We start from the raw sequence: 16,416 nt of genomic DNA on the forward strand, positions 1-16,416 counted from the left end.
CCCATTAATATAACACATCAACAATGTTCTTTTGTGTGTGACCCAATAAGCTCATATTAATTGGCAATATGCCCAATCCCACAAGGGCCATAAATCATAAGCGGCCTCTAGCAAGACATTATGACTACCCAATTAATATGAGGATCGATAGTCCGATAAAGCCTATTAAATAGAACATGTATTAATCCCTTTGTCACACGATATCTAGTTTGAACATAAGTCATGGTCAATGTCAAACTTATAATGTTCAAACTTATGATTTCTCGATCTCTAAGTAGACTGATAAATTCAAATGATATTGATCACACTATCAATTCATTTGAGCACAGCCATGCATTTCTCAGTCTCACTTATCGAGGGGTCCAGAAGATATCTCTCTCAAAGAGAGGGACAAATTCTATCTTGATTGTTCAATATCCTCTACATAATTTCTATTATGCTCAATCATAACTTTTATGATTGTCCGATTAAAGACAATGTTTGGTTATGTCAAAACATAACAGTCCTTATGTTGGAAACTATGACAATCTCAAGTCAAAGGATTAAGATATAATTACTTTGAGATTCACTTATGACAATAACCCATATAGTGATCTCAGTGCGGGTCCATCCAATACTTTGTTCTCTAACAAGTATCTATGATTATTGAATTATATCAACATATACATAATCATCTCATGATTATCAATCAATAACCATACTAGTTATATTTTATTATTATCAACATAATAATAAGTAACTAGGGATGTTAATCATTATTATGTAACATGCAAACAAATAATAATGATAGTAAAAAAAACCTCTTTTATTAATAACCAAAACGACATACAAAAAAGTCCAAAATAATGACCTAGGGCAAATACACTAACAATCTCTCACTTGCACTAGGCCTAATCATATAAATATCTAATACCCATAGACCTAGTGTGCTGATCATGCTTGACCTGTGAGAGAGGCTTGGTCAGTGGATCTGCAATGTTGTCATTTGTGTCTACTTTGCATATTTTGATATCTCCTCTATCAATGATCTCTCGAATAAGGTGATATTGCTTGAGTATATGCTTAGATCTCTGATGAGATCTGGGCTCCTTTGCCTACTATGGCACCATTGTTATCACAATAATGGTCCATTTGATTTGCAATGCTGGGAATCACTCCCAACTCTGTGATGAATTTCTTCAACCAGACTGCCTCTTTAGCTGCATCTAATGCTGCTATATACTCAGCTTCTATTGTAGAATCTGCTACAGTGCTCTGCTTGGAACTTTTCCAACTAACAGCTCCACTATTTAAAGTGAATACAAATCCTGACTGCGATATGAAGTCATCTATGTCGGTTTGGAAACTAGCATCTGTGTAACCTTTTACAACTAGCTCGTCTTCCAAACCTCCATAAACTAGGAATGCATCCTTAATCCTTCTAAGGTACTTTAGGATATTCTTAACAGCTATCCAGTGAATTTCATCGGGATCTGCCTGATATCTGCTTGTTGTGCTCAAGGCATATGAGACATCTGGTCTAGTACATAACATGGCATACATGATAGATCCAATAGCAGAAGCATAAGGAATCTTATTCATCCGTTCTCGCTCATTAGATGTCATAGGACATTGATTCTTACTGAGATAAATACCATGAGACATGGGCAAGAATCCTCTTTTGGAATCTTGCATGCTGAACCTTTTCAACACCTTGTCAATATAAGTACTTTGGCTTAGACCGATTATCTTCTTGGATCTATCCCTATAGATCTTAACACCAAGGATATATGCAGTCTCACCAAAGTCCTTCATTGAAAAAGAATTCCCTAACCAAGTCTTAACCTTTTGCAAGGTAAGGATATCATTTCCAATGAGTAATATGTCATCAACATATAGGACTAGAAACACAACCGCACTCCCACTAACCATCTTGTAAACACAAAGTTCATCTTCATTCTTGATGAATCTAAAGTCCCTGACTGTCTCATCAAAACGAAGATTATAGCTCTAAGAGGCTTGTTTCAATCCATAAATGGATCTTTGAAGCTTACAAATCTTTTCAAAATTCTCAGGGATTACAAAACCCTCAGGTTGTGTCATGTACACATCCTCAAGCAAGTTTCCATTAAGGAAAGTTGTTTTGACATCCATTTGCCATATCTCGTAATCGTAGTAAGCAGCAATGGCAATGAGAATTCTAACCGACTTAAGCATTGCAACTGGCGAAAAGGTTTCATCATAGTCTATACCATGAGTTTGTTTGAAACCTTTTGCTACAAGCCTTGCTTTGTAGGTATGCACATTTCCATCCATGTCAGTTTTCTTCTTGAAAACCCATTTGCAACCAATGGTCTTAACACCCTCAGGGGGATCAATTAATGACCAAACTCGATTGTCATACATGGATTGCATTTCAGATTTCATGGCGGAAAGCCATTTCTCAGAATCTGGACCTGACAAAGCATCTTGATAGGTAGTTGGCTTATCTTGATCAATGAGCAAAAGTTCACGACTGTCAGTCATGAGAAATCCATATCTCTCAGGCTGATGATGTGTCCTATCAGATCTGCGTGGGACTTGTGTCACCCTTTCAGCTTTCACAACTGTTTGTGGTTCTAGAAGTGGTTCTACCGGTGGTTCAATGCTCTCTTGTGGTGCTTGAGTTTCCTCAAGTCGCACTGTACTCCCATTGAATCTCTGAGAGATAAATTCCTTTTCTAAAAAGGTGCCATTTCGAGCAACAAACACTTTGTTATAAATTCCTTTTCTAAAAAGGTGCCATTTCGAGCAACAAACACTTTGTTCTCTGAGAGAATATAGAAATAGTATCCTTTGGTTTTCTTAGGATACCCCACAAAATTGTACTTGATAGATTTTGGAGCTAGCTTATATGAAATTGGGCGTTTCACATAAGCCTTACAACCCCAAATATTTAGGAAAGACAAACTAGGCATTTTGCTAGTTCATAACTCATATGGTATCTTTTCAACCGCTTTCGATGGTACTCGGTTTAAAATGAATGCAGCTGTTTCCAAGACATAATCCCAAAATGATAAAGGGAGATTTGTTTAACTCATCATAGATTGAACCATATCTAATAAAGTTCAATTTCTCCTTTCAGAAACACCATTCCATTGTGGAGTTCCTGGAGGAGTTAATTGTGAAACAATTCCACAATTTCTAAGATGTTCATCAAACTCTTGGCTCGAATATTCACCCCCTCGATCAGATTGAATCATTTTAATAGTTCTACCAAGTTGATTTTATACTTTATTTTGAAAAGTTCTAAACATTTCAAATGATTCATGTTTATGTTTCATTAGGTAGACATAGCCATACTTACTGAAATCATCAGTGAATGTAATGAAGTATTGATAACCTCCCCTGGCACTAATGCTTAATGGGCCACATACATCTGTATGTACTAAGCCCAATAAGTCTAAAGCCCTTTGACCTTGTCCAGTAAAAGGGTCCTTTGTCATCTTACCAAGCAAACAAGATTCACAATTTTCAAATGATTCAAAATCAAATGAATCTAATAAACCATCCTTATGGAGCTTAGATATGCGATTTTCATTTATATGACTAAGACGATAATGCCATAAATATGTTGGGTTTAACTCATTTAGCTTAGTTTTCTTAGAAGTTATGTTATAGATATTGTTGTCTCTAGAATCATCTAGATTAAGGACATAAAGGCCATCATAAGAATTTGCAATACAATAAAGCAAATCTTTATTATAAATGGAGCATTTCTTATTCTTAATAAGAAATGAAAAACCTTCATCGTCCAAAACAGAAACTGAAATAATATTCCTACTCAAAGTAGGAACATAAAAGCAATTGTTCAAAATTAATAAAAGCCCATTGGGCAAAACAAGTTCATAAGTCCCTACGGCTAAAGCAACAACTCTTGCTCCATTGCCTACACGTAGGTCTAAATCGCCCTTTTTCAGTTTTCTACTCCTTTTGAGACCCTGTACATTTGTACAAATGTGAGAATCACATCCGGTATCTAATACCTATGAAGTAGAAATAGATAAATTAATATCTATAGCATAAATACCTGAAGTCGTAGTCTCACTACTCTTCTTCTTCTTGCACTCATCCAAAAAGAGTTTGCAATTTCTCTTCCAATGCCCTCGTTCCTTGCAATGGAAGCAGATTCCTTTTGTAACGACCCAAAAATCGGACCGCTACCGGCACTAGGATCCGGGTCGGCATAAGGCCGCCAAGACCCGTAGCAAGCCTGACATTCATCCTGAAAACCTGTTCAATCCCATACATGATCAACAACATACATAAAAATTTAAAACTTTTCTTTCACTCATAAGCCAAACTCAACCTGAACATACTCATAATCATAATCATGACCCCTCAGTGGGATCTCGTCAATGCCCCAATGGGCGATACATCATACGATGAGTTGGCTTTCATGAACGTAATAAAACATTTTTGATCATGTCATAAAAGGGATACCTCATACACAATGTCAAGCACAATATCTAATCCTCAATATCATTACATGACTGAAACTATACTTTTACATAACATTAATACATTTATCATGTCCACACTATCTATTACATATACCAGACTTCAATACTCTTGTAAACCTCCTGGTCTACCCTGTACCTGCAATCCTGGGGAAATTGGGAGAGGGGTGAGCTACTAGAGCCCAGTGAGCAGAATAATAAAACATTTTAAAACATATGATAACATGGAATGCATCACATCACAGCTAATCACATTAAGGATGAACCTGTCACCAATAGCCCTCTACATGGTCCAACTGTGCCAGAACGTAGAATGGGTCCTGGTCTTTCCCTTACATATCATAACATAACAGTGTCCAACTATGCCAGAACGTAGAATGGGTCCTGGTCTTTCCCTTACATAGTGCCAGCGAACGTAGAATGGGTCCCACTGGTCTTACTTTCCGTACCGTACATATCATATCGTCATATCATAGATCGAGGGCTATGGATCATTCAACATTCATCCACATCAACATCAAAATGTGCAATGCAACATATTCGTGAATTCTAATGCAAGCAACCTAATTCATCACATGGCATTCATGATGCATGAACAATGCTCAAAACTTTGAAATTTATTTACTTTAAACGTAAAGGTTTATTCCACTCACCTCTGGATAGCTCTGACCAGACACTGGGGCAACAGACTCACTGCGGGGGTCCTCGGTTCCTCGGGTCCGAACCTACACAGGTGGACTTAAATGAGGGACCAAACATACCTGAACATAACTCTAAACTATTCCCCAAAAACCCCCTAAAACATCATGAAACGATCAGAGAAAAACATGCAAGAAATGGCTGAACAGGGCACTTTCGGCGGCAGGTTCGGCGGCCGAAAGTCCCTTCAGAGCCGAAAGTCAGGCAGGTTCGGCGGCACCTTCGGCGGCCGAAACTCCCAGACAGAGGCGAAACTCATGCATGTTCGGCGGCACCTTCGGCGGCCGAAAGTGCCAGACAGAGACGAAAGTCTCCTTTCGGGGGCAAGCTTTTGCAGCCGAAGGCTGCCTCCACAAGCATGTTCGGCGGCTGAAAGTTCCTTCGGTTGCCGAACCTGGTTTCTCCCAGAATGGCAGAAACTCAGCTCCCCTATGCATTTGTGCCTCCAAAACTAACCAATCATGCATAAACCTATTCTACAACACTCAAACACAAGCATACAAGTTCCTAGGGGCACCAACTAACTAAAACCCCATCTATAACACATCCAACATACATTTGCAAGCCACATTGTTCAAAATCACATCAAAAACCCATAAGCTCAACATAAGCTACACATGCATTTTCTACCCCATGAACTTGTATAAAACTTGCTTAAAACATAAAGTAAGCTAGAGATCGACTCTTACCTCTTGAAGATCGAGGGTGGAGGCGATCTAACTTGGGGTTGGAAGAGATTTGAGTTTTTGAACCTCAAAGCTCCAAAACTTGCTCAAAACTCGGAAATCTTCAAAACAAGATGAAAACTAGTGAAAAACTTGAAAGATCTGAAGGAAAAGACTCAAGATCGGTGAGGGGTGGCGGAGAACTCACCTTGGCCGGAAATGGGGAAAAAGCTCGCCCGTTTTCGGCTAAGGGACCCTTTTATAGTGGCTGGCCAGGCCACGTTCGGGGGCCGAACGTGCCTCCGCATGCATGCCATGTTCGGCGGCCGAACTTGAGGTTCGGCGGTCGAACCTGGACTTTCCTCACTTATGCTTTCGGGGGCCTAAAGGCGCTCCCGAAGGCATGCATGTTCGGCGGCCGAACTTGAGATTCGGCGGCCGAACCTGAGTTTTCCTTCAAGGTTGTTTTTATGCAAAAACTCATTTCCATTATACTTAAAACCATGAAATACCTTAAAACATTTTATGAAAACATGATTCTACCCTACTAGAGGCTTCCGACATCCAAGATTCCACCGGACGGTAGGAATTCCGATACCGGAGTCTAGCCGGGTATTACATTCTCCCCTCCTTAAGAACATTCGTCCCCGAATGTTTCTCAACTAGCACATAGCATGGCATAAAACATAACATACATACATACATAGCACATAAACACATGGAGATCGAACCTTAAAAGAGATGAGGGTACTGCTGGAGCATAGACTCCCGTGTCTCCCAAGTGCATTCTTCCAAATTGTGGTGGTTCCACAAGACTTTCACCATCGGGATTTCCTTGTTCCTTAGCTTTCTGATCTGGGTGTCTATGATCCGTACTGGCTGTTCAACATAGGTGAGATCCTCTTGGACCTCCACATCAGGCTCACTAAGAACCTTGCTCGGATCTGACACAAACTTCCTCAACATTGAAACATGGAAAACCGGATGGATCCTTTCCATTGAAGCAGGTAAATCCAGCTTGTACGAAACATTCCCAATCTTTTGCAAGATTTCAAAGGGTCCGATGTATCGTGGGGCTAGTTTACCTTTCTTCCCGAAGCGAACCACTCCCTTCATAGGAGACACCTTGAGCAATACCAGATCCCCCTCCTGAAACTCGACTTGCCTTCTGCGGATGTCTGCATAACTCTTCTGTCTGCTTGCAACAGTCTTGATCCTTTCTCTAATTATGGGTACCACCCTGCTGGTAATCTCAACTAGCTCAGGCCCTGCCAAGGCCTTTTCTCCAACTTCTTCCCAGCAAACAGGTGATCTGCACTTCCTCCCATACAAAGCTTCATATGGAGCCATCCCGATGCTAGCATGATGGCTGTTATTGTAGGCAAACTCCACCAAAGGTAGATGCTGCCTCCAAGAACCGCCAAAGTCCAGCACACACATTCTGAGCATATCCTCTATGGTCTGGATGGTCCTTTCTGATTGTCCGTCCGTCTGTGGGTGGAAGGCAGTACTGAAATCCAACCTGGTACCCATGGCACTCTGCAGACTCCGCCAAAACCTGGAGGTGAACTGGGGCCCTCTATCTGACACTATCAAAACAGGAACCCCATGCAGCCTGACGATCTCATCAACGTACACCTGCGCCAATTTGTCCACAGAGTAGCCACTCCTGACAGGAATGAAGTGAGCAGATTTGGTGAGTCTGTCCACAATCACCCATATGGAGTCCACTCTGTTGGACGCCGCCGGTAACCCCACTACGAAGTCCATAGCTATATTTTCCCATTTCCATTCTGGAATAGGTAGCGGGTTAAGCATTCCAGCCGGCTTCTGATGTTCCAGCTTCACCCTCTGACACACTTCACAGGCTGACACAAACTGTGCCACTTCTTTCTTCATAGCTGGCCACCAATAAACCTTCTTTAGATCTTGATACATTTTGGTGGCTCCGGGGTGAATGCTGTATCTTGCATTATGAGCCTCTCTCATAATGTCTCCTTTTAGCCCTATGTCATATGGTACACACAGTCGACTCCCATGGCGGAGGATCCCCTTGCTGTCGAATCTGAATTCACTATCATTGCCTGACTGAACAGTCCTGGCAATCTTTACTAACTCCGGGTCCTCATGCTGTTTCTGAGCTACCTGCTCCAGAAACACGGGCGCCACTCTCATCTGGGCCACCAAGGCACCTGTACCAGACAACTCCATCTGTAGACCTTCCTCAATGAGCTTGTAAAACTCCTTCACCACTGGCCTCCTCTCTGCCGATATGTGGGATAAACTACCGAGTGATTTCCGGCTTAAGGCGTCTGCCACAACATTCGCCTTACCCGGATGGTACTGAATCTTGCAATCATAGTCACTCAGCAGCTCCACCCATCTCCTCTGTCTCAAATTCAAATCTCTTTGACTCAGGATGTACTGCAGGCTTTTATGATCTGTAAAGATCTCACATTTAACCCCATAGAGGTAGTGCCTCCACATCTTGAGTGCAAAGATTACTGCTGCCATCTCCAGGTCATGTGTGGGGTAATTCAACTCATGCTTCTTCAGCTGCCTAGAAGCATAAGCGATCACCCTCTCATTCTGCATTAGTACACAACCCAGTCCCACACGGGATGCATCACAAAAGACTGTAAAGTCCTCATCACTAGATGGCAGAGCTAAAACTGGTGCTGAAGTCAACCTCTTCTTAAGCTCTTCAAAACTTTCTTCGCACTGATCGGTCCACAGAAACCTCTGATTCTTCCTGGTTAGTCTGGTCAGAGGAGCTGCAATCTTTGAGAAGTCCTGAACGAACCTCCTGTAGTAACCTGCCAAACCCAAGAAACTCCTGATCTCCGTCACTGAAGTGGGTCTAGGCCAGTTAGCCACAGTTTCTGTCTTTTTGGGGTCCACCTCAATCCCATTCTCTGACACTACATGCCCCAAGAACGAAATGCTCCTCAGCCAGAACTCACATTTAGAGAACTTGGCATACAAGCCATGTTCCCTCAAAGTCTGCAGAACCAACCTCAGATGATGGGCATGCTCCTCTGCGTTCCTGGAATACACTAAGATATCATCTATGAAGACAATAACGAAGTGGTCCAGGTATTGACTAAACACTCTGTTCATGAGATCCATGAATGCTGCAGGGGCGTTGGTTAACCCGAACGGCATTACAAGGAACTCAAAATGCCCATATCTGGTCCTGAAAGCTGTCTTCGGCACATCTTCATCCCTTATCCTCAGCTGATGGTACCCCGATCTTAGATCTATTTTGGAGAAACAACCCGCTCCAGCTAGCTGGTTGAATAGATCATCGATCCTTGGCAGAGGGTACCTATTTTTGGTAGTGACTTTGTTCAACTGCCTGTAGTCGATACAAAGTCTGAGGGACCCATCCTTCTTTCTCACAAACAAGACCGGAGCACCCCAAGGTGAGGTACTCTGTCGGATGAAGCCCTTTTCTACCAGCTCTTGCAACTGCTCCTTCAACTCCTTCAACTCGGCTGGGGCCATCCTGTAGGGAGGGATAGAGATCTGTCTAGTTCCAGGCACCAACTCTATCTCGAACTCTATCTCCCTAGCAGGTGGTAAACCTGGAAGCTCATTTGGAAAGACATCCTGAAACTCTCTGACAACTGACACCGAGGCTGGCTCCCTGACCTGACTGTCTAGCTCTCTCACATGAGCTAAATACCCCTGACATCCCTTCCTAAGCAACCTACGAGCCAGAAGAGCTGATATCAGACCTCTAGGTGTGCCCCTCTTGTCTCCTCTGAAGACGACCTCTGACCCGTTCTGATCTCTGAACTTGACTACCTTGTCCCTGCAGTCCAAGGTAGCACCATGGGTAGATAACCAATCCATCCCTAGAATGACGTCAAAGTCTGTCAAATCTAGAACCACAAGGTCGGCGGAGAGGCATCTTCCCTCAATAAAAACTGGACTGTACTGGCAGACTGACACTGCCACTGACGGGTCACACTTGGGTCCACTGACCCATAGGGGACACTCTAACCCAGAGACTATCAGACCCAACCTCTCGACGGCTCTCGGAGCAATAAATGAATGAGATGCACCCGGGTCCATTAATGCATACACATCAGAACACCCAATGACGAGATTACCTGACACCACGGTGTTGGATGTGTTAGCCTCCTGCTGAGTCATGGTGAAGATCCTGGCTGGAGCTGATGGACCTTCACCTCGGGAACCAGAAGAAGAGGCTGCCCCTCTCCCTCTACCTCTGCCACTGCCCTGAGTTGTGGCTGGAGCTGCTGGCTGTGCCACACTACCAGAAGTTGTCTGCTGGGGCTGGCCCATAAAAGGTACTCTAGGACACTCCCGAGCTATGTGTCCCTCCTGTCCGCATCTGAAACATGTATTAGTCCCAGCTCGACACACTCCCCTGTGCGGCCTTCCACACCTCTGGCATTCTGTACCATCTGAGCCTGAACTCGAGCCACCGCCAAATCCCAGACCGGACTTCAGCTTATTCCAAAACTTATTCTTTTTCGGCTTCTTGGTGGTGTTATCCCACCTCTTCTTACTTGAGCTCTGAGAAGAGAGACCTGGCCCTCCTCTGCCTGGGGTCTTAACCCTTGAAGACTGGGTCACTGACTGCTTCACTGACCCCTCAACTATAGCACTCGCCTCCATCCTTCGAGCCATATCCACCACAGTGTGGAAACTTTCCCTCTCAACTGACTGAATCAACGAGGAGTACCTAGAATGCAGCTTCATCACATATCTCTTGGCTTTCTTCGTATCTGTATCTAGAGCTTGCCTTGAAAAAGGGAATAGCTCCAAGAATTTATCCGTGAACTCCTCTACACTCATGTGCTCTGTCTGCCTCAGCTATTCAAACTCAATCATTTTCAGTTCTCTGGAACTGTCTGGAAAAGCCCATCCCGCGAACTCATTCGCGAATTCCTCCCATGTCATGCCGTCTAGTCTCGGGTCCACATAACACTTAAACCATTCCCGTGCCTTCTTGCACTTTAAGGTGAACCCTGCCATCTGAATGGCCCTGCTATCATCCGCCCCTAGCTCATCAGTTATTGTCTTCACTACTCTCAGATACTCAAAGGGGTCATCCCCTGACTTGTATTTGGGAGCATCCAGCTTGAGGTAATCTGTCATCTTTACCTTGCTCCCACCAGCTGAGCTAGGTCTAGGAGGTTGAGTAACTGGGGCTGTTGGTTCTGTAGGTGGTGGAGGTGCAACATTCCCCGAGGTGGGGTTTGCCGGGTTTGGATAGAAGGGTGAGGGTGGATAAGCTGGGTACTGTGTATAAGGTGGATAGAAAGGTGGATAAGGCATGTAGGTAGGGTAGGGGTTAAAGCTGGAGTAATCCGATGTGTCTCCCATCGGATACCCTGAACCCTGCGAGAAGGGTGGATAGTGGGGTGGAAAACCATACCCCGAGGCCTGAACGCCTCCCTGAGACTCCCCTGTCCCTTCTTCCTCCATGCTAACATCCAGGTTCCCATCCCTCCTCTGATCCTCTTCCATAACCTCCCTCACATCTGAAGAACTTCCTCCTCTATCTGTCCCCCTTCTGCTAGCATCAAAAGACCTTCTAGGGTCCCTTGACACTCTTTCTCTGTTGGCTCTACAAGACATTACCCTAGGTAATGTAGGAGGACGGGCGCTCGTGTCCTCATCCTCAGGTGGCACTCCAGTCAATCGTGCAGATCGACGAGTTCCTCTCATCCTGTTTTCTGAAAAACAGTACACATCATACAAACATTAGCATCATATGGTTCATGTGGGCACACATGAACCCTCATCACATAAACATCATTCATATCATAGCATCAATGCACATGTATATAATCATGGCATTTCTTATCATCATACGAGACAGGACTCAACATCCTATCCTAGTGGACATGATCTTCCTATTGTGCTTGACCTTCTAGAACATCTATGAGCCCGACACTCTAGGTCCGATCCTATGAACCTAGCGCTCTGATACCATTCTGTAACGATCCAAAAATCGGACCGCTACCGGCGCTAGGATCCGGGTCGGCTTAAGGCCGCCAAGACCCGTAGCAAGCCTGACATTCATCCTGAAAAACTGTTCAATCCCATACATGATCAACAACATACATAAAAATTTAAAACTTTTCTTTCACTCATAAGCCAAACTCAACCTGAACATACTCATAATCATAATCATGACCCCTCAGTGGGATCTTGTCAATGCCCCAATGGGCGATACATCATACGATGAGTTGGCTTTCATGAACGTAATAAAACATTTTTTATCATGTCATAAAAGGGATACCTCATACACAATGTCAAGCACAATATCTAATCCTCAATATCATTACATGACTGAAACTATACTTTTACATAACATTAATACATTTATCATGTCCACACTATCTATTATATATACCAGACTTCAATACTCTTGTAAACCTCCTGGTCTACCCTGTACCTGCAATCCTGGGGAAATTGGGAGAGGGGTGAGCTACTAGAGCCCAGTGAGCAGAATAATAAAATATTTAAAAACATATGATAACATGGAATGCATCATATCACAGCTAATCACATTAAGGATGAACCTGTCACCAATAGCCCTCTACATGGTCCAACTGTGCCAGAACGTAGAATGGGTCCTGGTCTTTCCCTTACATAGTGCCAGCGAACGTAGAATGGGTCCCACTGGTCTTACTTTCCGTACCGTACATATCATATCGTCATATCATAGATCGAGGGCTATGGATCATTCAACATTCATCCACATCAACATCAAAATGTGCAATGCAACATATTCGTGAATTCTAATGCAAGCAACCTAATTCATCACATGGCATTCATGATGCATGAACAATGCTCAAAACTTTGAAATTTATTTACTTTAAACGTAAAGGTTTATTCCACTCACCTCTGGATAGCTCTGACCAGACACTGGGGCAACAGACTCACTGCGGGGGTCCTCGGTTCCTCGGGTCCGAACCTACACAGGTGGACTTAAATGAGGGACCAAACATACCTGAACATAACTCTAAACTATTCCCCAAAAACCCCCCTAAAACATCATGAAACGATCAGAGAAAAACATGCAAGAAATGGCTGAACAGGGCACTTTCGGCGGCAGGTTCGGCGGCCGAAAGTCCCTCCAGAGCCGAAAGTCCCTCCAGAGCCGAAAGTCAGGCAGGTTCGGCGGCACCTTCGGCGGCCGAAACTCCCAGACAGAGGCGAAACTCATGCATGTTCGGCGGCACCTTCGGCGGCCGAAAGTGCCAGACAGAGACGAAAGTCTCCTTTCGGGGGCAAGCTTTCCACAAGCATGTTCGGCGGCCGAAAGTTCCTTCGGCTGCCGAACCTGGTTTCTCCCAGAATGGCAGAAACTCAGCTCCCCTATGCATTTGTGCCTCCAAAACTAACCAATCATGCATAAACCTATTCTACAACACTCAAACACAAGCATACAAGTTCCTAGGGGCACCAACTAACTAAAACCCCATCTATAACACATCCAACATACATTTGCAAGCCACATTGTTCAAAATCACATCAAAAACCCATAAGCTCAACATAAGCTACACATGCATTTTCTACCCCATGAACTTGCATAAAACTTGCTTAAAACATAAAGTAAGCTAGAGATTGACTCTTACCTCTTGAAGATCGAGGGTGGAGGTCAACTTGGGGTTGGAAGAGATTTGAGTTTTTGAACCTCAAAGCTCCAAAACTTGCTCAAAACTCGGAAATCTTCAAAACAAGATGAAAACTAGTGAAAAACTTGAAAGATCTGAAGGAAAAGACTCAAGATCGGTGAGGGGTGGCGGAGAACTCACCTTGGCCGGAAATGGGGAAAAAGCTCGCCCGTTTTCGGCTAAGGGACCCTTTTATAGTGGCTGGCCAGGCCACGTTCGGGGGCCGAACGTGCCTCCGCATGCATGCCATGTTCGGCGGCCGAACTTGAGGTTCGGCGGCCGAACCTGGACTTTCCTCACTTATGCTTTTAGGGGCCTAAAGGCGCTCCCGAAGGCATGCATGTTCGGCGGCCGAACTTGAGATTCGGCGGCCGAACCTGAGTTTTCCTTCAAGGTTGTTTTTATGCAAAAACTCATTTCCATTATACTTAAAACCATGAAATACCTTAAAACATTTTATGAAAACATGATTCTACCCTACTAGAGGCTTCCGACATCCGAGATTCCACTGGACGGTAGGAATTCCGATACCGGAGTCTAGCCGGGTATTACACCTTTCTTAGGAACTATTTCCTTAGGAACTTTTGTCTTGGCTTGCGGTTTAGGCTTGCCTTGTCCCTTAGGCCTATTACTACCTTTAGACTTGGGCTTCCCCTTATTTTTCATGGGCTTACCCTTATTGACATTCAAAATTTGGGTAGGCCTTTTCTTGACATTTACCTCAGCTGTTTTTAGCATCCCATGCAACTCAGGAATGGATTTCTCTATATTGTTCATGTTATAGTTCATGAAAAACTGAGAAAAACTTCCAGGTAAAGAATGTAGGATCAAATCCGTGTAGAGTTCTAAACTCATAGGATAGCCAAGCCTAGCAAGGTGATCAATGTAGCCTTTCATTTTCAAAACATGAGCACTAACTAATTCACCTTCAGCCATTTTGCAATCATGCAATGCAATGGTAGTTTCATACCTATTCTGCCTTGCTTGTTGTTGGAAAGCCTGTTTGAGATGGACACTCATCTCATAGGCCTCAAGGTGCTCCAAATCCTTCTGAAGTTCTGGGCACATAGTTGCCAACATAAGACATCCAATGTCATTAGAATCATCCATATGCTTCTTATACTTGTTCTTAATAGCATTAGTAGCATTAGCAGGCGGTGGTTCAGGGATAGCTTCATCAAGCACATAGGACTTTTTCTCTTGCTTGAGAACAATTCTCAAGTTTCTAAATCAGTCAACAAAATTAGTCCCATTTTCTTTCAGTTTATCCTTCTCAAGGATGGATCGCAGTGATAAAGTGGAATTGTTATTAGCAGCCATAATGATCTACAAAATATGCAAATATAATTAATTTAGTAAATTAATATTGAGGTGATAATAATCTCCCACTAAAATACAACCCTTAAAAAGAATTATTACAATAATAATATTTTAATGGGCTAAGATCCATATTTCACCTAATTCCAAGTCAGCTTTAGCATGACGCTTAGAATTAAGTTATTTAGGTAAGTAACTCCTTACCAATTACATCTAATGCAACTCTTAGATTAGGAGGTGTTGACATCATATGTCAAATGCATGTTATACCCCATCTAATGCCTTAGGCCCAAAACCATTTCGATAGCCTAATTAAACCCAACCAAAATTAAATAAATGAGTAACTATTACTCATCCTATCTTACTAAGATAACCTAAGCATTTTGCTTTGGCAAAACCTGCATTTTGATGATCTTAATCTTGATAGGTATTTAATACATGGGTGGCATTAAACTTAAAATTTTAGAGTGAGGGTTCAACTTTCAATTTTAATTATGTTGTCTTGCATTTATACGTCATAACATCCTATATGCATACATATATATAAACTATCATGCATAGCATCACATACTAATATATGACAGAATATGTAAACGTGCATAGCATGGCCAAAATCTAAAATGATCTTCACAAGCCAATATGAAGATCATAAGGGGCAACCTAGGTGTAATCCTATTACATCAGTTGCAATGGAACATGTCTTTATATCTTAAGCTTGTTTGTCTACACCATGGAATCTACTCGTCATTGGAAGCAATTCCACCATCACCATGGAAGCATGAGTCTTGACTCCTTCATCTTGTGGATCTCCATTTACAAAATGTAAAGAAGCCTATACTATTAAATTAAAATAAACGACACGCAGACCGTATTTAAAAATTACATCCCATAACATTCAATCTCATAAGTTAATAAGACCATGCTATGCACCATGCCAAGACACCACATAATCACAATATATTTCATACAAACATGTTATAAACTTATTATCTTAAAGTTTATTTTGTTATGGGAATGATATCTAAGGCGCTATGCACACGGCGGTCCCGCTTATTCTGCATATCAGTCAGATTAATTGCATTAACAGATTACTGCCTAAATCCCCTTATTCTGCATATCAGTCAGATTGATTTTACTGATCTTATCAGTATTTGTTTGATCATATCAAACAATCCTGACTATATAGAAAACAATACTATCGTGTATTAATCATATTAACAAACAACAGTAACGCATGTGTGTGTGTATACTTTGTGAAAACGATTTTTACATAAAGCCTATAGATATCATGGATTCATATCACATATAAATCTATCGTGTTTTACATCATATGTAAAATGAACTATACGGTTTAATTACCATGTCATTCTAGCAAACTTATATCACATATAACACATCAAACATGGCATATTCGACTTAAACGAAGAGCACAGGTTAGCTTTGATACCACTGTTAGGAAATTCAGAGATTTACTGCAACCCAAACACGCAGCGGAAAAATTAAAATCTCTGATTTCCTTCCTAGGATCCGTGTGCTTCGTTTAATTCGAAAGGAAGAATAAACTACTAGCCTGTTAGACACGACGAGAAGATA

This window comes from Manihot esculenta, chromosome 11 (assembly GCF_001659605.2).
Source record: "Manihot esculenta cultivar AM560-2 chromosome 11, M.esculenta_v8, whole genome shotgun sequence".
Lineage (NCBI taxonomy): Eukaryota > Viridiplantae > Streptophyta > Magnoliopsida > Malpighiales > Euphorbiaceae > Manihot > Manihot esculenta.